Source organism: Saccopteryx bilineata, chromosome 11 (genome assembly GCF_036850765.1).
Source record: "Saccopteryx bilineata isolate mSacBil1 chromosome 11, mSacBil1_pri_phased_curated, whole genome shotgun sequence".
In the NCBI taxonomy this organism is placed as follows: Eukaryota; Metazoa; Chordata; class Mammalia; order Chiroptera; family Emballonuridae; genus Saccopteryx; species Saccopteryx bilineata.
The window spans coordinates 2036878-2050547 of record NC_089500.1 but is presented as its reverse complement, the minus strand read 5'-3'; the positions used below and the strand labels follow the sequence as shown (position 1 = coordinate 2050547).

Here is a 13670-nt window from a genome sequence, read left to right as displayed (position 1 = left end):
ACAAACTTCACATGAATGTAATAAATATACCAAGCAGACCAACGTCAACCTTCACCAGAGAGCGGCCGTCCCGCTTCCATCACCCTCAGAAGGTTTATGTTAAACCTGTGGTCACAGAAGCAGCAGCTCCATTTCTGGTGTTTGTACAGTTTTGTACAGACTGAGGCTCCCGCCTGACCCCAGGCTATGAACACACATGAAGAATTCCAATGTGAGCACAGTCTCACAAGAGATGGGCCAGTGGTTCCAACACACAAATCAGGCAAGCCGGAGAAGGAGGGGGCACGGGTGTGGCCACAAGCAGGGTCAGCCGAGGGACAGGCTGTGAGTGCAGGGCCAAAGTCCACTCGTGAATGAGCCAGAGTGCAAGCAGTGAGTGACCAGTGTGCGCACAAGACAGGCTACCTCCCCGTTGGTCTCCGCTGTGAGTGTGCCCCCAAATCGCAACATGGAATTCTACTCCAATGCAAGGTGTCCTCGGAGGACTCAGAGGACCGCACCCCTTTCTGCAGAGACCAGTGGTGACATGGAGGTGAGTTAACCCTTTGTTCTCAGTTCCCCATGAGAAGGAGGCCACGAGACAGGACAGAAAAGGAAAGAGGGAGGAGCGGAAGGACAGAGAACTTGAGTGTCCAGATGAGACAGAACCATGTGACCGTGGGGACCTGTCACCACGACAACAGGCTTCGGAGCTCAGCCAACTAGGCCCTGGGCTTGGCAAATGGCTCGTCAGCCAGGATGCGGCATTCGTGGGCTGAAAGGACACTCCAGGTAACACAGGAGAATGCACCCAGGAGATGGCGAAGCAGGTTCAGAGCACAGGGGAGCCTCAAAGGACAAAGTGAGGAGCGGAGGCAGGTGCAGGTGGAGCGCGGACCCACACAGGCTGGACTGCCAACAAACCATGGGAACCTAGTCTGGCTACGCGGGTGAGAAAGCGCAGCGCCCATACGACTGGTCCCCCTGCTCACACCGCAGCAGACGGGGAGGGCCACCCCCCACACACGCCTCCCAGGCCTCAGTGCTGCGGAGACACGACCTCGCCACTCGCCACTTCCCAGCCGCTGCTGCTGCCCTGCCATGCCCACCATGGAGGGGGACAGGGCTGCAGGTGACGCAGGAAGAGACGCTGCCCCCCCCGGCCCACCTAACTCCCCTGTACGACCCGTGGGGCGGCTTCTGTTAGCCGCTTCATTCATATCCTGCAGCCCTCAGGTGATGGCCCCCAGTGAGAGCTGGTGCAGGGCCCCCAGCAAACCTCATGTGCAGGTGCCAGGCCCTGCAGGCTGAGCGGCCGTGACTACAGGACAGCGTCCTGCCACCTGCTATTCAATCAAGATCCAGCTAATGAACTCCACAGAAGTGTGCACAGGGAGGAGCAGGGGCAGATGGGTATTTGAGATTAAGAAATAAATAAATAGCCTAAATCCCAATTATACTAGTGGTCCAAGCCCACACACAGCTCACACAATACCCTATCCCAAGACAAGAGAGCCCCGTACTACATACCTGGAAATCTCCCGTCATGAGGGACGGGATTTAAAAAAAAAAGCGTTGAGATTTCAGTAGGTGATATTGGCATTTGTGAATGTCTAGCCACTTCTGTGTCAAATAGTTCCTATTGCCCAAGCCTTGAAGGGACAGCAAGAACACTGGCATTCAACAGTGTTCCACAGGAGAGCCCTGCCCTATCCATCTTTACCTGCCTTAAAAGGAAACCGGTAACCAGAAGAATACGGGACCGAATATAGGTACAAGATTTTGGGAAAAATGAGAACAACAGGCATCAAGTTTTAGTTGAAATATGGGAGTTACTAAGACTGGAAATGCAAGGAATTAAGAGAAAGGGCCTCCCTTTCAGGGAAAGAGTCCCTGGAAAGACATTTCATCTGAAAAACAAACAAAAAACAGTCTCAGAAACAAAAGCCCTGATCCTCAGTGAAATGTGACCGAGAGTTAGCAGTCAGCTGAAAACACGGTGCAGGAGTCGCAGTTAACATAAAAGGCTTGGAGTATGAAGCAGAAAAGCGTTAGGAAAATGTTTTGGCTGCCATCTCCACAGGGCTTTTCAATTAACAGCCTGGACGTAAGCGTTCGGGGCAGGAGAGACCAGGACAGAGCTGGGCACCCAGCCGCGGGCTGGCTGTGTCTGCAAGTTCTCCCGGAAGACACAGGGAACAGCCAGGAGCCCGAGGTGAACTTGGTGACTGCGGACTTACATGGAGAGCCACTCCAGGGAAGCGTGGTCCCCGGGTGGGGGGGACCCAGTTCAGGGGCAGCATCCCAACAGACAAGGACGTCCCAAGACCCCCAGGACCAAGTGCCACTCCCAGCAGAGTGAAACTAACAGCATGATCTCACTCCACTCTTCAGGAAAGGATAGCCTTGGTTCCCATGGAGAACAAGAAAAAAAAAAAAAAAAAAAAACTCCTTCTCATAGTCCCATGTCTGTCAAGGACATTTCAGCCCTGTGGTCAGAGAAGTTTCAAAGCTGTGTGTCCAAGCTCCCTCCCCTACTGTGCATCAATGGGAACTACAAAAATAACAAGAATGGTAAGAAAACCGTTAAGCTCTGTGAGGAACAAAACGATACATAGACTACGTGTAACACAAGCAACGAAGCAACATGAACTACAGTAATAATGTAATAATAATAAAGTCTAAGCAATGCGGGCAACCACAGGTCCGAGACACTGTGTGAAAACTGACTAATCCCCAATTAAAATTTTTATACATGAAAGTCTATTTTGTTCCCTTAACTTGGTCCTGCTACAGTGTTCCTGTATGACTAAATACAGTATAGAAGTTCCCTTTTATTCAGTAATGAACATAGTAACATCACCTACAAAACTGTAACTTGTTTACATTACTAGAAACATAATAATATACTTTTAGCACTCCGGAAGTCTCAAGAAACAACAGTTCGGAATTAAAGACTGGATTTCTGACTGAACAAAGGAACCATGTTACACAAGAAAAATTTAATGCTTAAAATCTGGGAAAGAATTTTCTCAAAAGCTTGCCTGTTTGGTGACTACAGAAAAAATCAACATTTTAAAGGTCAATGGAATACCCAGTCCCACCCACCAGCTCTCAGTGACTAAACAGGAGTCCGTCCGCCATAAAGCCACCAACCAGAAGCCCAGCACTGACTAATTGCTTCCTCGTTGACTCAGCCATAAAAACGTGTCCCTCGGGTTTGTTGCGGTTGTTTTGTTTTTAAACCTAACCCAGGCTGAAGTGAAGGAATTCGAGCCTATTTTCAACGTTACTGCCTGTGTTATGCACCCGCCTCCGCACCCACAGTCAACTGTAACTGGTCCGTTCGGGGAAAAAAAATGCAGAGAAGTGTAAAAATAAAAAGAAATCATTAAACAGAACTTGACACACCATGCTCTGAATATCAATGAGCCACAGTTCTGTTGCAAAGAAGCAGTGCCCAGAGCCCTTGGAGATGTGGACAAGGAAGATGTCCACAAGGAAGTGGACAGTAAGAAAAAGGGCAGAAATAAGGGGACACAGGACACCTACTTTCACATCCCCTCCCCCCAATCCCACAGCTCTCATAAGGAGTGGGAGAGTCCGGGACCCCTCGGGGAGCCTTACACCACACATGCACTTAACGTAGAGCACGTGTGCTGTTTCCGCCACAAGAGGGGTTTCTGGAAGACAGGAGCAGAGAGACTCTGGAGGAGAAGGAACCGGAGAAGTCTCCGTCCCAGGGATGGTGACTACACCCACAACCCTAGCCTTAAAGTGGGTTTCCAAGTGTTTCTGCTGATGAAGTATTCAAAAATACAAAACCCAAATTCTGAGTCTTTCCCATGGAAAGTGTAATGATGAAAGAAAGAAAGAAAGAAAGAAAGAAAGAAAGAAAGAGAGAGAGAGAGAGAGAGAGAGAGAGAGAGGGAGGGAGGGAGGGAGGGAGGGAAGGAAGGAGGAGGGAGGGAGGGAGGAGGGAGGGAGAGAGGAGGGAGGGAGGGAGAGAGGAGGGAGGGAGGGAGGAAAAAGAGAGAGGGAGAGAAAGAGGAAAAAGAAGGAAGGAAGGGAGGGAGGAGGAAGGCAAAGATGATTCACTAGGAGAGGGTTCAATGGAAAGGCGGGCACGTATCTGACTTGCAGAAAGAACAAAGGCCATTTCATGAGGCCAGTCCAGCTCCGGACTCCAGCCGGACTCCAGCCCACAGCGCAGTGGGCGCCATGAGCTACCTTCACCACTGGGTGGCGCCTGCTCACAATGTATAACCTGCTCTCTCTGGCGCCAAGTAGGTGGTCCCCAGATTCCGGACAGCTAACTGCAGAGGCATCCACGTCTGAACAACAGGTATTTATTAGTCAAAGATGGTCACCCAGACCTTGCATTAAAAATCCGCTGGTGGCCCTGGCAGGTAGGCTCAGTGGTAGAGCATCGGCCTGGCGTGCGGAGGTCCCAGGTTCGATTCCCGGCCAGGGCACACAGGAGAAGCACCCATCTGCCTCTCCACCCCTCCCCCTCTCCTTCCTCTCTGTCCCTCTCTTCCCCTCCCGCAGCCAAGGCTCCATTGGAGCAAAGATGGCCCGGGCGCTGGGGATGGCTCCTTGGCCTCTACCCCGGGCGCTAGAGTGGCTCTGGTCGCGACAGAGCGACGCCCCAGAGGGGCAGAGCATCGCCCCCTCGTGGGCAGAGCGTCGCCCCAGGTGAGCGTGCCAGGTGGATCCCAGTCGGGCGCATGCGGGAGTCTGTCTGACTGTCTCTCCCCGTTTCTAGCTTCAGAAAAAAAATACAAAAAAAAAAAAAAAAAAAAGCTGCTGGTACACTTCCGGGTGTTTCTTCTGACACCCAGCCTTGGGCCCCATGTAATCCCTGAAAGAGTTCATCAAGGGGTCTCACAGCATCTCCTGTTCGGGTTTCTGTTCCTTCATTGATATTGTAAGAAGATTAAAACGCAGCTTGACACTAATCGTGTCCTGGAATTATTTAGTAAAAACCAATTCAGATGTACTTAAGATTCAGGGCTGGCATCATCTATGGTACATTCAAATGTCCGACATTTTGAAAATGTATTCAATCTAGAGATCTAGCAACTGACAGGAACTATTTTAGTAGTTTAGCGACTGACTTTGAAATGTTTCCCGGTAGGTATCTTTACGTTGGCCTCACAGCTACAACACAGGTATGTTCTGGGGGCCTGAACACGGTATCCAGTCTAAGAAGGTGGGACCACCGTCTCTTGTCACAAGGAGACTCAGGTATGAAGGTCTGAGTCCTAGTCCCAGGTCACCCCGATGCCGTGTCTCAGGCGGAGACTCCCCTTGTGCAGTGTACCCAGCTGGGGGACCGCCCCTTCCCTCACCCTGTGTGCCCAACACCGCTTCGCAGTGGGGACGCACGTTATTGACCCTCCCGGGACTTTGAGTCAGAAACCCAGGAGGGGTAACGAGATGTGTGTAAGGGGCACGGAGGAACATGGAATCCTTCTGCAGCTGGCTCTTTCCTCCGGTCTGCAGGGAGATGGGTGACAAAGACAGACAGGAGCACTTCACGGGACGCTGCCTATGTGGTGTGGCGCGATGTTCCACGTCCCTTCCCAAACAGAACTCTGTCAGAACTGAAATTATTTTCATTCCTTCGGTATCGTCGTGTGTGTCTTCCATCGGGCGAATGGAACATACCGGGCACAGCCATTCCTGAACACGCGCCAGGACTGGCGTGCGAACTCCGTGCCCAAAAAGTGGAAACCCTGATGACTCCATGAAGCCAGCGTAGAGATACCAGAGTGTCCCACCTCGCCTCGTTCACCTGTCCCTCTCTCACGGGGTGTGGAGCCCCGAGCTAGTGCCACGTGACCCACGGATCACGGAGCCGTCAGCAAGGAGGTGACAGGAGGTGGCTGTGGAGACAGTGAGCCGGGCTGGCCACCACCTGCTTGTCTGCTGGTAATCATGTCCACACCAGAAGGCTGAGTGCAGGAATCTTTACAGCCTCTTATGGCTGTAAACGTCTGAGTATAAAATAGGTAGCTCCTCTGTCTCTCCGACAGGACAAGTTCTAACTCTCATGTAAACACTGTATCTCAAAAGCTCCATTCCAACGGGGACACTTCGTGGAAAGAACTGCTTTCTATTTGGCTTAATCATTTAAGCCACCCTTCCCAAACCCATCCCTAAATGTTTCTGTAATCTCAGGCAGGCTGCTACGCCACCTTAGGCACTAAACTAAGATTGTAATTACAATAAGAAAAAAAAAGTGTGTGTGTATGTGTGTGTGTGTGGTGTGTGTGTGTGTGTGTGTGTGTATACACTTTCTTTTGTGAACGTATCCATCCCTTAGTTTGGTTTCCTCTTCTTTTTATCTAAAGAGGGAATAAATGGATTCCCCTTTATTGTGTGTCTTTAGATTTGCTCCTAATTTATCACACACCTTCAATTCCAGCCATTTTTATTGTTTTTTAACAAGCCAAGGGAGACGGGAGCATGAGCCCCTAGGAGACAGAGCCGCCCGGGGGCTCAGCACTCTCTGGAAAGCCCCAGCCAGCCTGAGTTTCCTCAACCTTTTAGTCACATTTCTATTTTGAGAGGGAGCTGCAAAATCTCCTCTCTGTGATTGTCTGCCAGGAGCCCTTGGCCAAAGCCCGAACCCCACATCTACGAATTAGAGGTTTTTTAACGGGATGGGACAGGGTGTTCCAGCAAATCCTATGAGCCGCACTGAACAGAAGTGTCCGAGGCCCTGTCCCTCTGCTGTACACCCCCCCCCCACCCCCCGCCTGGTGGCTTTCCTTTCCCAGGCTGTCTAAGAAGCATGCAGCTGGCCCAGCCAGCCCGAAATAACTCGGGACAGGAGATATCTGGGGCAAAGTTGAGGAGCACACACGGGTCAGGAAACAACGGATCACCCTGCTCCTTGTTCGCTCAGCCAGTGCCACACCCCCCACAGCCTCCCCCCCCAAGAATGTGACCCGCTCTGAAGAAGGACAGAGAATAGCAGCACTGCTGAGTACTGACTGTGCAGGCCCTTTCCAGACAGCGAGGATAACACATGCCTGTGTGTGCAAACGCGTGCACGCATGGGAGGTGATGGGGTGGGCATCCCAGGGGCTGGGGGTGGCTCTCTGAGGTCACATCTTGAGGGTGTAAGTCACCTCTCTGCCCCATGTCTTCTACTTGGAAGGATGCCATCTTGATGGACACGAATTCCTTCTTTTCGTTCTTTAAATAAAGGCTTTCCAGTCACTGTCACGCCCCGTGCTGGTTTTGCTGGTGAAGGAAGCACACACGGCTGTCCATGGGGGGAGGTAAGTGCTTATCAATTAACCAGGAGCCAGCCTGACCTCCCAGGGGTGAAGGCAGCAGGCCCAGCACTGACCAGAAGGTTCCTCCAGGCTGCCTGGGCTCTGCCTGCTCTGCAGTCCACTTCCAGGCTGTGTGACTGGTGTTCTCCCGGTGTGCACCCAGGTGAGGGGACTGTGCCTGTGAGGGTGGGGACCCAGCTCCGCCCCAAGCCCACAGTAAGGTTGCTAAGGCAACAGGCAAGCATGCCTGATTGCAAAGCAGGACGTGACGGGGAAAGGCCGCCACAGGTCTGTTCCCCAAACCACTGTAAGAACAGTGGCCACTTAACAAGCTGGTCAGCTTACACTTTCCTCTGTCTGACCTAAGACACAGCTCAGTCAGGGTCAGGCACCGGCATTTCCACCACAGAGAAGCCCCATTTCTCACAAAGCACCAGCGGCTCACAACTGCAGACAGGACGGAAGAAAGGCCTCTCGACGGGGGTGGCAGGGTGGCAGCCACTGGGTCGCGAGCCATAAACTACATCTGAAAACAGACCACAGTCCCAGACGTTAATGATCCACGCTGCTGCTGAGTCCCCCTGTCACCACCCGGAAGTCACGAGGCTGCGCTCAGCCTCCACACTGCGTGGCAGGACCTTGTCCCATTCACACTTCTGTCTTCCTGTCTGTCCTCACGCCTTGCTGCTCACATACTCAGACAAGTGTGCACATGGGTGCTGTCTCAATGCAGACGCTCACAGGAAACGCACACATGCGATGTAAACACAGTCACATGTACAGATGGAGTCATACAGACACACACACACACAGTTTCCCACAAGAGACCTGCAGGGTTTGGAATGGGAGGACCGCTGTGGTCAGTACTCTCCAGCCAGATAATTACACACATGACCCTGAGTCCTGAGAACTCACTCCCTTTCCCACAGCCAATTACTAAGTCCAGAATTTCAACCAAAGGAACACACTGTTCTTTAAAAGAAGAAAATGTGCACACGTGTGTATGAGAGAGAGAGAGAAAGATAAGGCTACTTTTGAAAGCTGAGAGTATCCGTCCATCCCCTTAACAACTTAAAAGTGACAAATCTTATGAGCCAGTGTGAGCTAAGCCTCAGGAACACAAGGGTCCCATCTTTTCCTGTATTCAGACTTCTGTTAGCTTTTATGATTATATAACACCCACACCAAATCTACAACATGTAACTGCAAAAAAATAAAAAGAATGAAATTATTCTTATTTTTAGAAACTGGGAAAAATTCTATTAGTCACACACAATAGTCACAATGTCTTCAAAACCACAGCTCCCCCGCCGAGAATGCAGATGGTGGGCGTGCAGCCCCCCACACTTGGCCGATGCTCCTCCTTGGCCGGAGGTGCACTGGCACCCCATGCCCCACCACCTCCCAACTGAGAGCCCCAGAGCCCACACGGAGCCCCAGCCCCGGGCAGGAGTCACAACAGGTCCACTCTGCCAGCCATCGGGTCACAGAACAAGGAACCAAACTCAGACACAGCAGAGCTGACGGAGAAGGGCAAGGGCACGGGAGGTGAACGCAGTTACATCAGCCATGTTATCCACGGGTCGGTCACTTGACTCTGGCGCGGTAACAGCGACCCTGGCTCCAGCGTGGGCACCAAGCGAACCCCACGTTGCGTCCACTCTCTCACTACCACCGAGAGTCCTTCCCGGTACCGTACACTACCGTCTGCGGTCCTGTCGCTGAGGGACTACAGAGTGGAAGTAGATGTCCATTCGTGTGTCCATCTGTCAGGTCTGTGGGGCAGGTACCCCAGCAGCTCCTGTGGTTTCTGAAGCAGAGCCTGTCCCTGGGCTCTGAGGAGACGGTCACCGTGGAAGAAACAGGGTGTGGGACCCTCGGAGCCCGGCCGCGCGGGAAGAAGCCTCTGTCGAGCTTGCTGGAAGTCACGTATCTGTCACTTTTTAGCCGCACAGAGAGGCTTCTGAAACTGCTCCAGGAATGTCAGTTCCATGTCCTGAGGACACGCGGGGTTCATTTCCAAGTCTCTGCCTCCGGCTCCGTCCTCACACCCCCGCTTCCATGAGGGTGACGGAGCCTGAGCCCCGTCACCAGGTGCTTCTTCAAAAGACAGCATCCGTCCCACCAGGGAGGTAAGGATTTCAACAGCCGCTTCAGTTCCAAATACCAATTAGTTCAGTGTGTAAATGAGTCAATATCCTGGCAGCAACGGTCTTCGACAACTGGAGATGAAATTCACTAACTCTTACAACACTGTCAGTTATTCCAAACAATACACATCCTTCCACACAAAACGCACCCTGATTGTGGTCAAACTCCAGCACTGCACATGGAATCACTACATCTTACTGGAAGGGAGGGGCAGGCACTCAGGAAAGACCAAGGTAGGAAAGCAACCGCTGTTTTACGTCATAAAAACTCAGCGCTGGAAAGCATGTGGCCCGGGACGGGCCCCTCCCACAGGAAGAACAGTCTCTTGTGTCACACTCGAGAAAAGAACCACACGGGCCCTTGTAGGCAAAGCTGCTGACGTTCCCCGGATCCATGTCCATGTCATAGCGTGTTCTTGGGTGCCAGCGACAGACTTGACACAATGTTAAAAAGCCATGAATTTCCCATCAGTGACCCCAAGGCAAGATCTCTAAGTTATTCAAACTTAGTGCTTTGGGTTTTGGGGGGTTTTTAATTAGACATCTAATCCAGTTTCACGTCCTAAGACTCAATTCAACCCCAGAGGCCAGATCAGAATGTTGCAATTCGCATCCTTCTGTCGGTTCAAGACACACACCAACAGAACCCACAATACTTACAACTCAGACTGCATCTGCAATGTGTCCGCACAGGAAATGTTGGGCCATCTTTCAGAAGCAGCATCCACACCCCTGAACCTCTAACCATCACTTAGACCAAATCCAAGCTTTCAAGTCTCATACAAAGTAAAACCCTGAATCTTGAGCATCAGCAAAAAAAAAAAAAAAAAAAAAAGAAAAAGAAAAAAAGAAATGGAAATAGACATTTCCCTCCTTCTTCAATACCGCCTCCTTCCTGGGTTGGTTCTAGACAAAAGAACAAAGAACTCCCTCGTTTTCCTATTCTCTTCCTCCAAATTAAAAGGGGAAGAGGGCAGCTTTTCACCCCCCAATTTCAACTGTTGTTAATCATCACACCAAGAGGACAGAAAGGCAGGACTCCTGAGCCGTTCTCACATGCGGGAAACCCAAGCCCGAAAGACCTCCGTAAATAACTTGTGAGACTCCAGAGTCAGGGCGGTCCGGAAGACGGAGAAATAAACAGACTTTTCACAATGCTTCTCAGCTTGCAACCATTTGATGGCGGCTGTCACGTCCTGAGATGGAACCTGGTAGGCGTTCTCTGGGAGCAGCTTTGAACCCAGAGGCTTCCAACTCCTTGCAACCACTGACGGTGCCTCTGGTCCCTGGTCCCGGACTTCAACAGGCCGGCTCTGCATCCGGCCAGGGCAGAGATCTGGGAGCCCACCTCAGCCTCCATGGGTCACACTGCCTGCCGCCCCGCCCGGTACGTGCACCGTTGAAGTTTTATTAACCCCTGAAAACGTGGAAACCAAAGTCTGGGAACCTTGGGAAACTTTCAAAACCTGAAACTACATCTGCCTTCACCCAGTTCTGAAAGCATGCCCAACTCTGGGTCTCAACCTAGGAAGGTACGCACCAGCAAAGACATCGCCCTCTCGAACCTGTGCTCTGCTAGTTAACCTATTCAGATCGGTGCGGGGTCCAACAACAACTTTCCGCTGCTTTAACAGACCATAATAAGCGAAACCCCCTAAAAACCTGCCTCAGGATTTATATCTGATAAAATCTTGGCTACATAAAAAGCCAAGCAGTCACAAAATCAAGAAGGAATCTTTTTTTTCCCTCCCTTTTGTAATGCCATTAATTACACTACCTTGCTAGCTTTCAATGAGAGAAAATAGTGCATGGAAGATTTGCTTATTCCTAAAAAAACAAACAAAAAAAAACCCATATCATCCCTTTTACGGAATTACTGCAGCCATCGGAGGTTTTGTGTACGTTTCAGAAATTCATGAATCTCTGTTTATTGACATTGTCTCAACCTCTGAATAGTACTTAAATCGTCAAAGATTAAAAAAACAAAGAGTGCTCACCTATTAAATGTGAAACCCCACAGTTTTGCTCGTTATCAAGTTACAATTCTTTCAATTTTTAAAATCAAATGATAAGAGGCGGTTTTGTTGGTAAAATAAATGCGTCAATAAAACAGTTGTTTTTTTCATTTCTCTTTCCCAGAGTTTCAGGAGTCCCCCATTTATGGAATCACTGCTGGGGACACCTTTCACTAATTTTAAGTCACCCAGATCACTGCCCAAAATAAACTAATCTAAGATACTAAAAGAAATAAATGAATAAAAATGAAAGGAAAAAGAAGATGGCTTCTTGGATTAGCTCTACATGTGACAAAAGAATTAAGGTCAGAACAAAACCTTCTAACAATCACTTCACTTCTAATGCAATTACTCTCCATTGTTTTCTCTTTGGAAACCTGTAACCATGAGAAAGGACAGGAAAACGAACTGTCCCCCACTGCAAGATAGGGCGGGGCCAAGGGAGGTCTACAGCTGTTCCTATGGAAGAGAACACAGTAGTAAGTAATCACAAGAATCAATTCTGTATCTCACATGTACAGCTGTAAATCTACTTTTGCCACCCCCAACTCCACATAAAGACTTTAGTGTGAAAAAAAAAACTGAACAAATCAACACGGACCCAATTTGTCACGAAGTGAAGAGAACTTACTTCCTCCTTGAGACCACCATGGAGAGGGGTCAGAACAGCCCCCGCACGCCCCCCAAGTCTGACCATTTCGCTTGCCAGGTGAGAAATGACAGACACCAAGTGCCTGTGGTGACCCGACAGCCAGCTGAGGCCAGAATCCCCTGGGGCAGGGCTCCCTGTGGATGTCCCCTGGACCCAGAGAAGTCACAGCCACACCCACACAGGCAACCTCAGTCTCTCGATGCCAGAAATGAGTTCCTTCTTGCCCTTCTCTGAGCCCCTGAGGGCAGAACTATCCACAACGGTGCACTGAGCTCTACCGAAAAGCTGCTGAAACAGTCATCAAACTGCTAAAACACTAAATACCAGACACAGGAGAACACCCAGCTAGCCAAGGTCATGGTCACAAGCACGTCTCACTGTAAGGTGAGGGAACCTACTCTATGCAGAGGGACGAGAGTGGCATTATTTCACAGAGTATCGTGGAGAGCTAAAAAAAAAAGAATTTTCTTTTCCTAAACCTGAGATGATCAAAAGAACACAAGAGCGTAAGCAATTACTGTAGCAAAAAAAAAAAAAAGAATGTCTGTGATTGACTGATTGATTCACATGCCTTCATTCCACCTTAAAATGCTGGCGGTTATACCTCTTGAATGTGTGAGAGTCCAAAAACAAAGCATTTATAAGCTGGTTGTTCAAAAATAAAAATGTGTTCTTATCAGAAAATTCTACACGTAGCAGTGAAGTTCCCAGACTAGTCCACAAACAGATACCTGACCTTCAACGTACCTAAAAGTTACTGAACTTCTACACACTGTGGCAATCTGTGATCAGAGATGCAAAAAAAAGAAAAAAAGAATGGTCTGTTTCCTTGAATTTTGGTGGTTTCCCAAAGGAGATCACTAGAAGAAAAATAAGATTCCAGGATTCTGGTCAACAGCAAGTAGTAGGACCTAGTGAAGACCAACTCAAACACAAACTCAGACTTCCGCACACCAGTCGTCTTGAGGGGAACCCCCAGCAGGAGCCTGCAGGCTTCTTCACCAGGCAGGAAAGGGGGCGCTCACTGGCCCAGCCCTGAGGTCCCTACGCTCCTCGGGAGAGACATGGCCCCCAGTCCTTCTCACGCATGTCCACTGCACTGGTCAGGAGTTGCTCTCACCTCTCAACCGCACTCAGATGAGGCTCAGACCTTCAACTAGATCAAGGGTCCCCAAACTACAGCCCGCGGGCCACATGCGGCCCCCTGAGGCCATTTATCCGGCCCCGCTGCACTTCCGGAAGGGCCACCTCTTTCATCGGTGGTCAGTGAGAGGAGCATAGTTCCCATTAAAATACTGGTCAGTTTGTTGATTTAAATTTACTTGTTCTTTATTTTAAATATTGTATTTGTTCCCGTTTTGTTTTTGTTTTTTTTTACTTTAAAGTAAGGTATGTGCAGTGTGCATAGGGATTTGTTCATAGTTTTTTTTATAGTCCAGCTCTCCAACGGTCTGAGAGACAGGGAACTGGCCCCCTGTGTAAAAAGTTTGGGGACCCCTGAACTAGATCAACAGGACCTCACCTCCACACAACTACCAGGTTCCAGAACCTTCTATTTCAATGACGAGCCAATCTAATTGTA

The 13670-nt window shown here is 50.0% G+C and overlaps 1 protein-coding gene across 7 annotated transcripts in view; it reads right to left on the bottom strand.

Annotated features, from left to right (window-relative positions):
* The window catches only part of ZNF516 (zinc finger protein 516), a 101744-nt gene that overhangs the window by 27164 nt on the left and 60910 nt on the right, over nucleotides 1-13670 (bottom strand). The window lies entirely within an intron of this gene.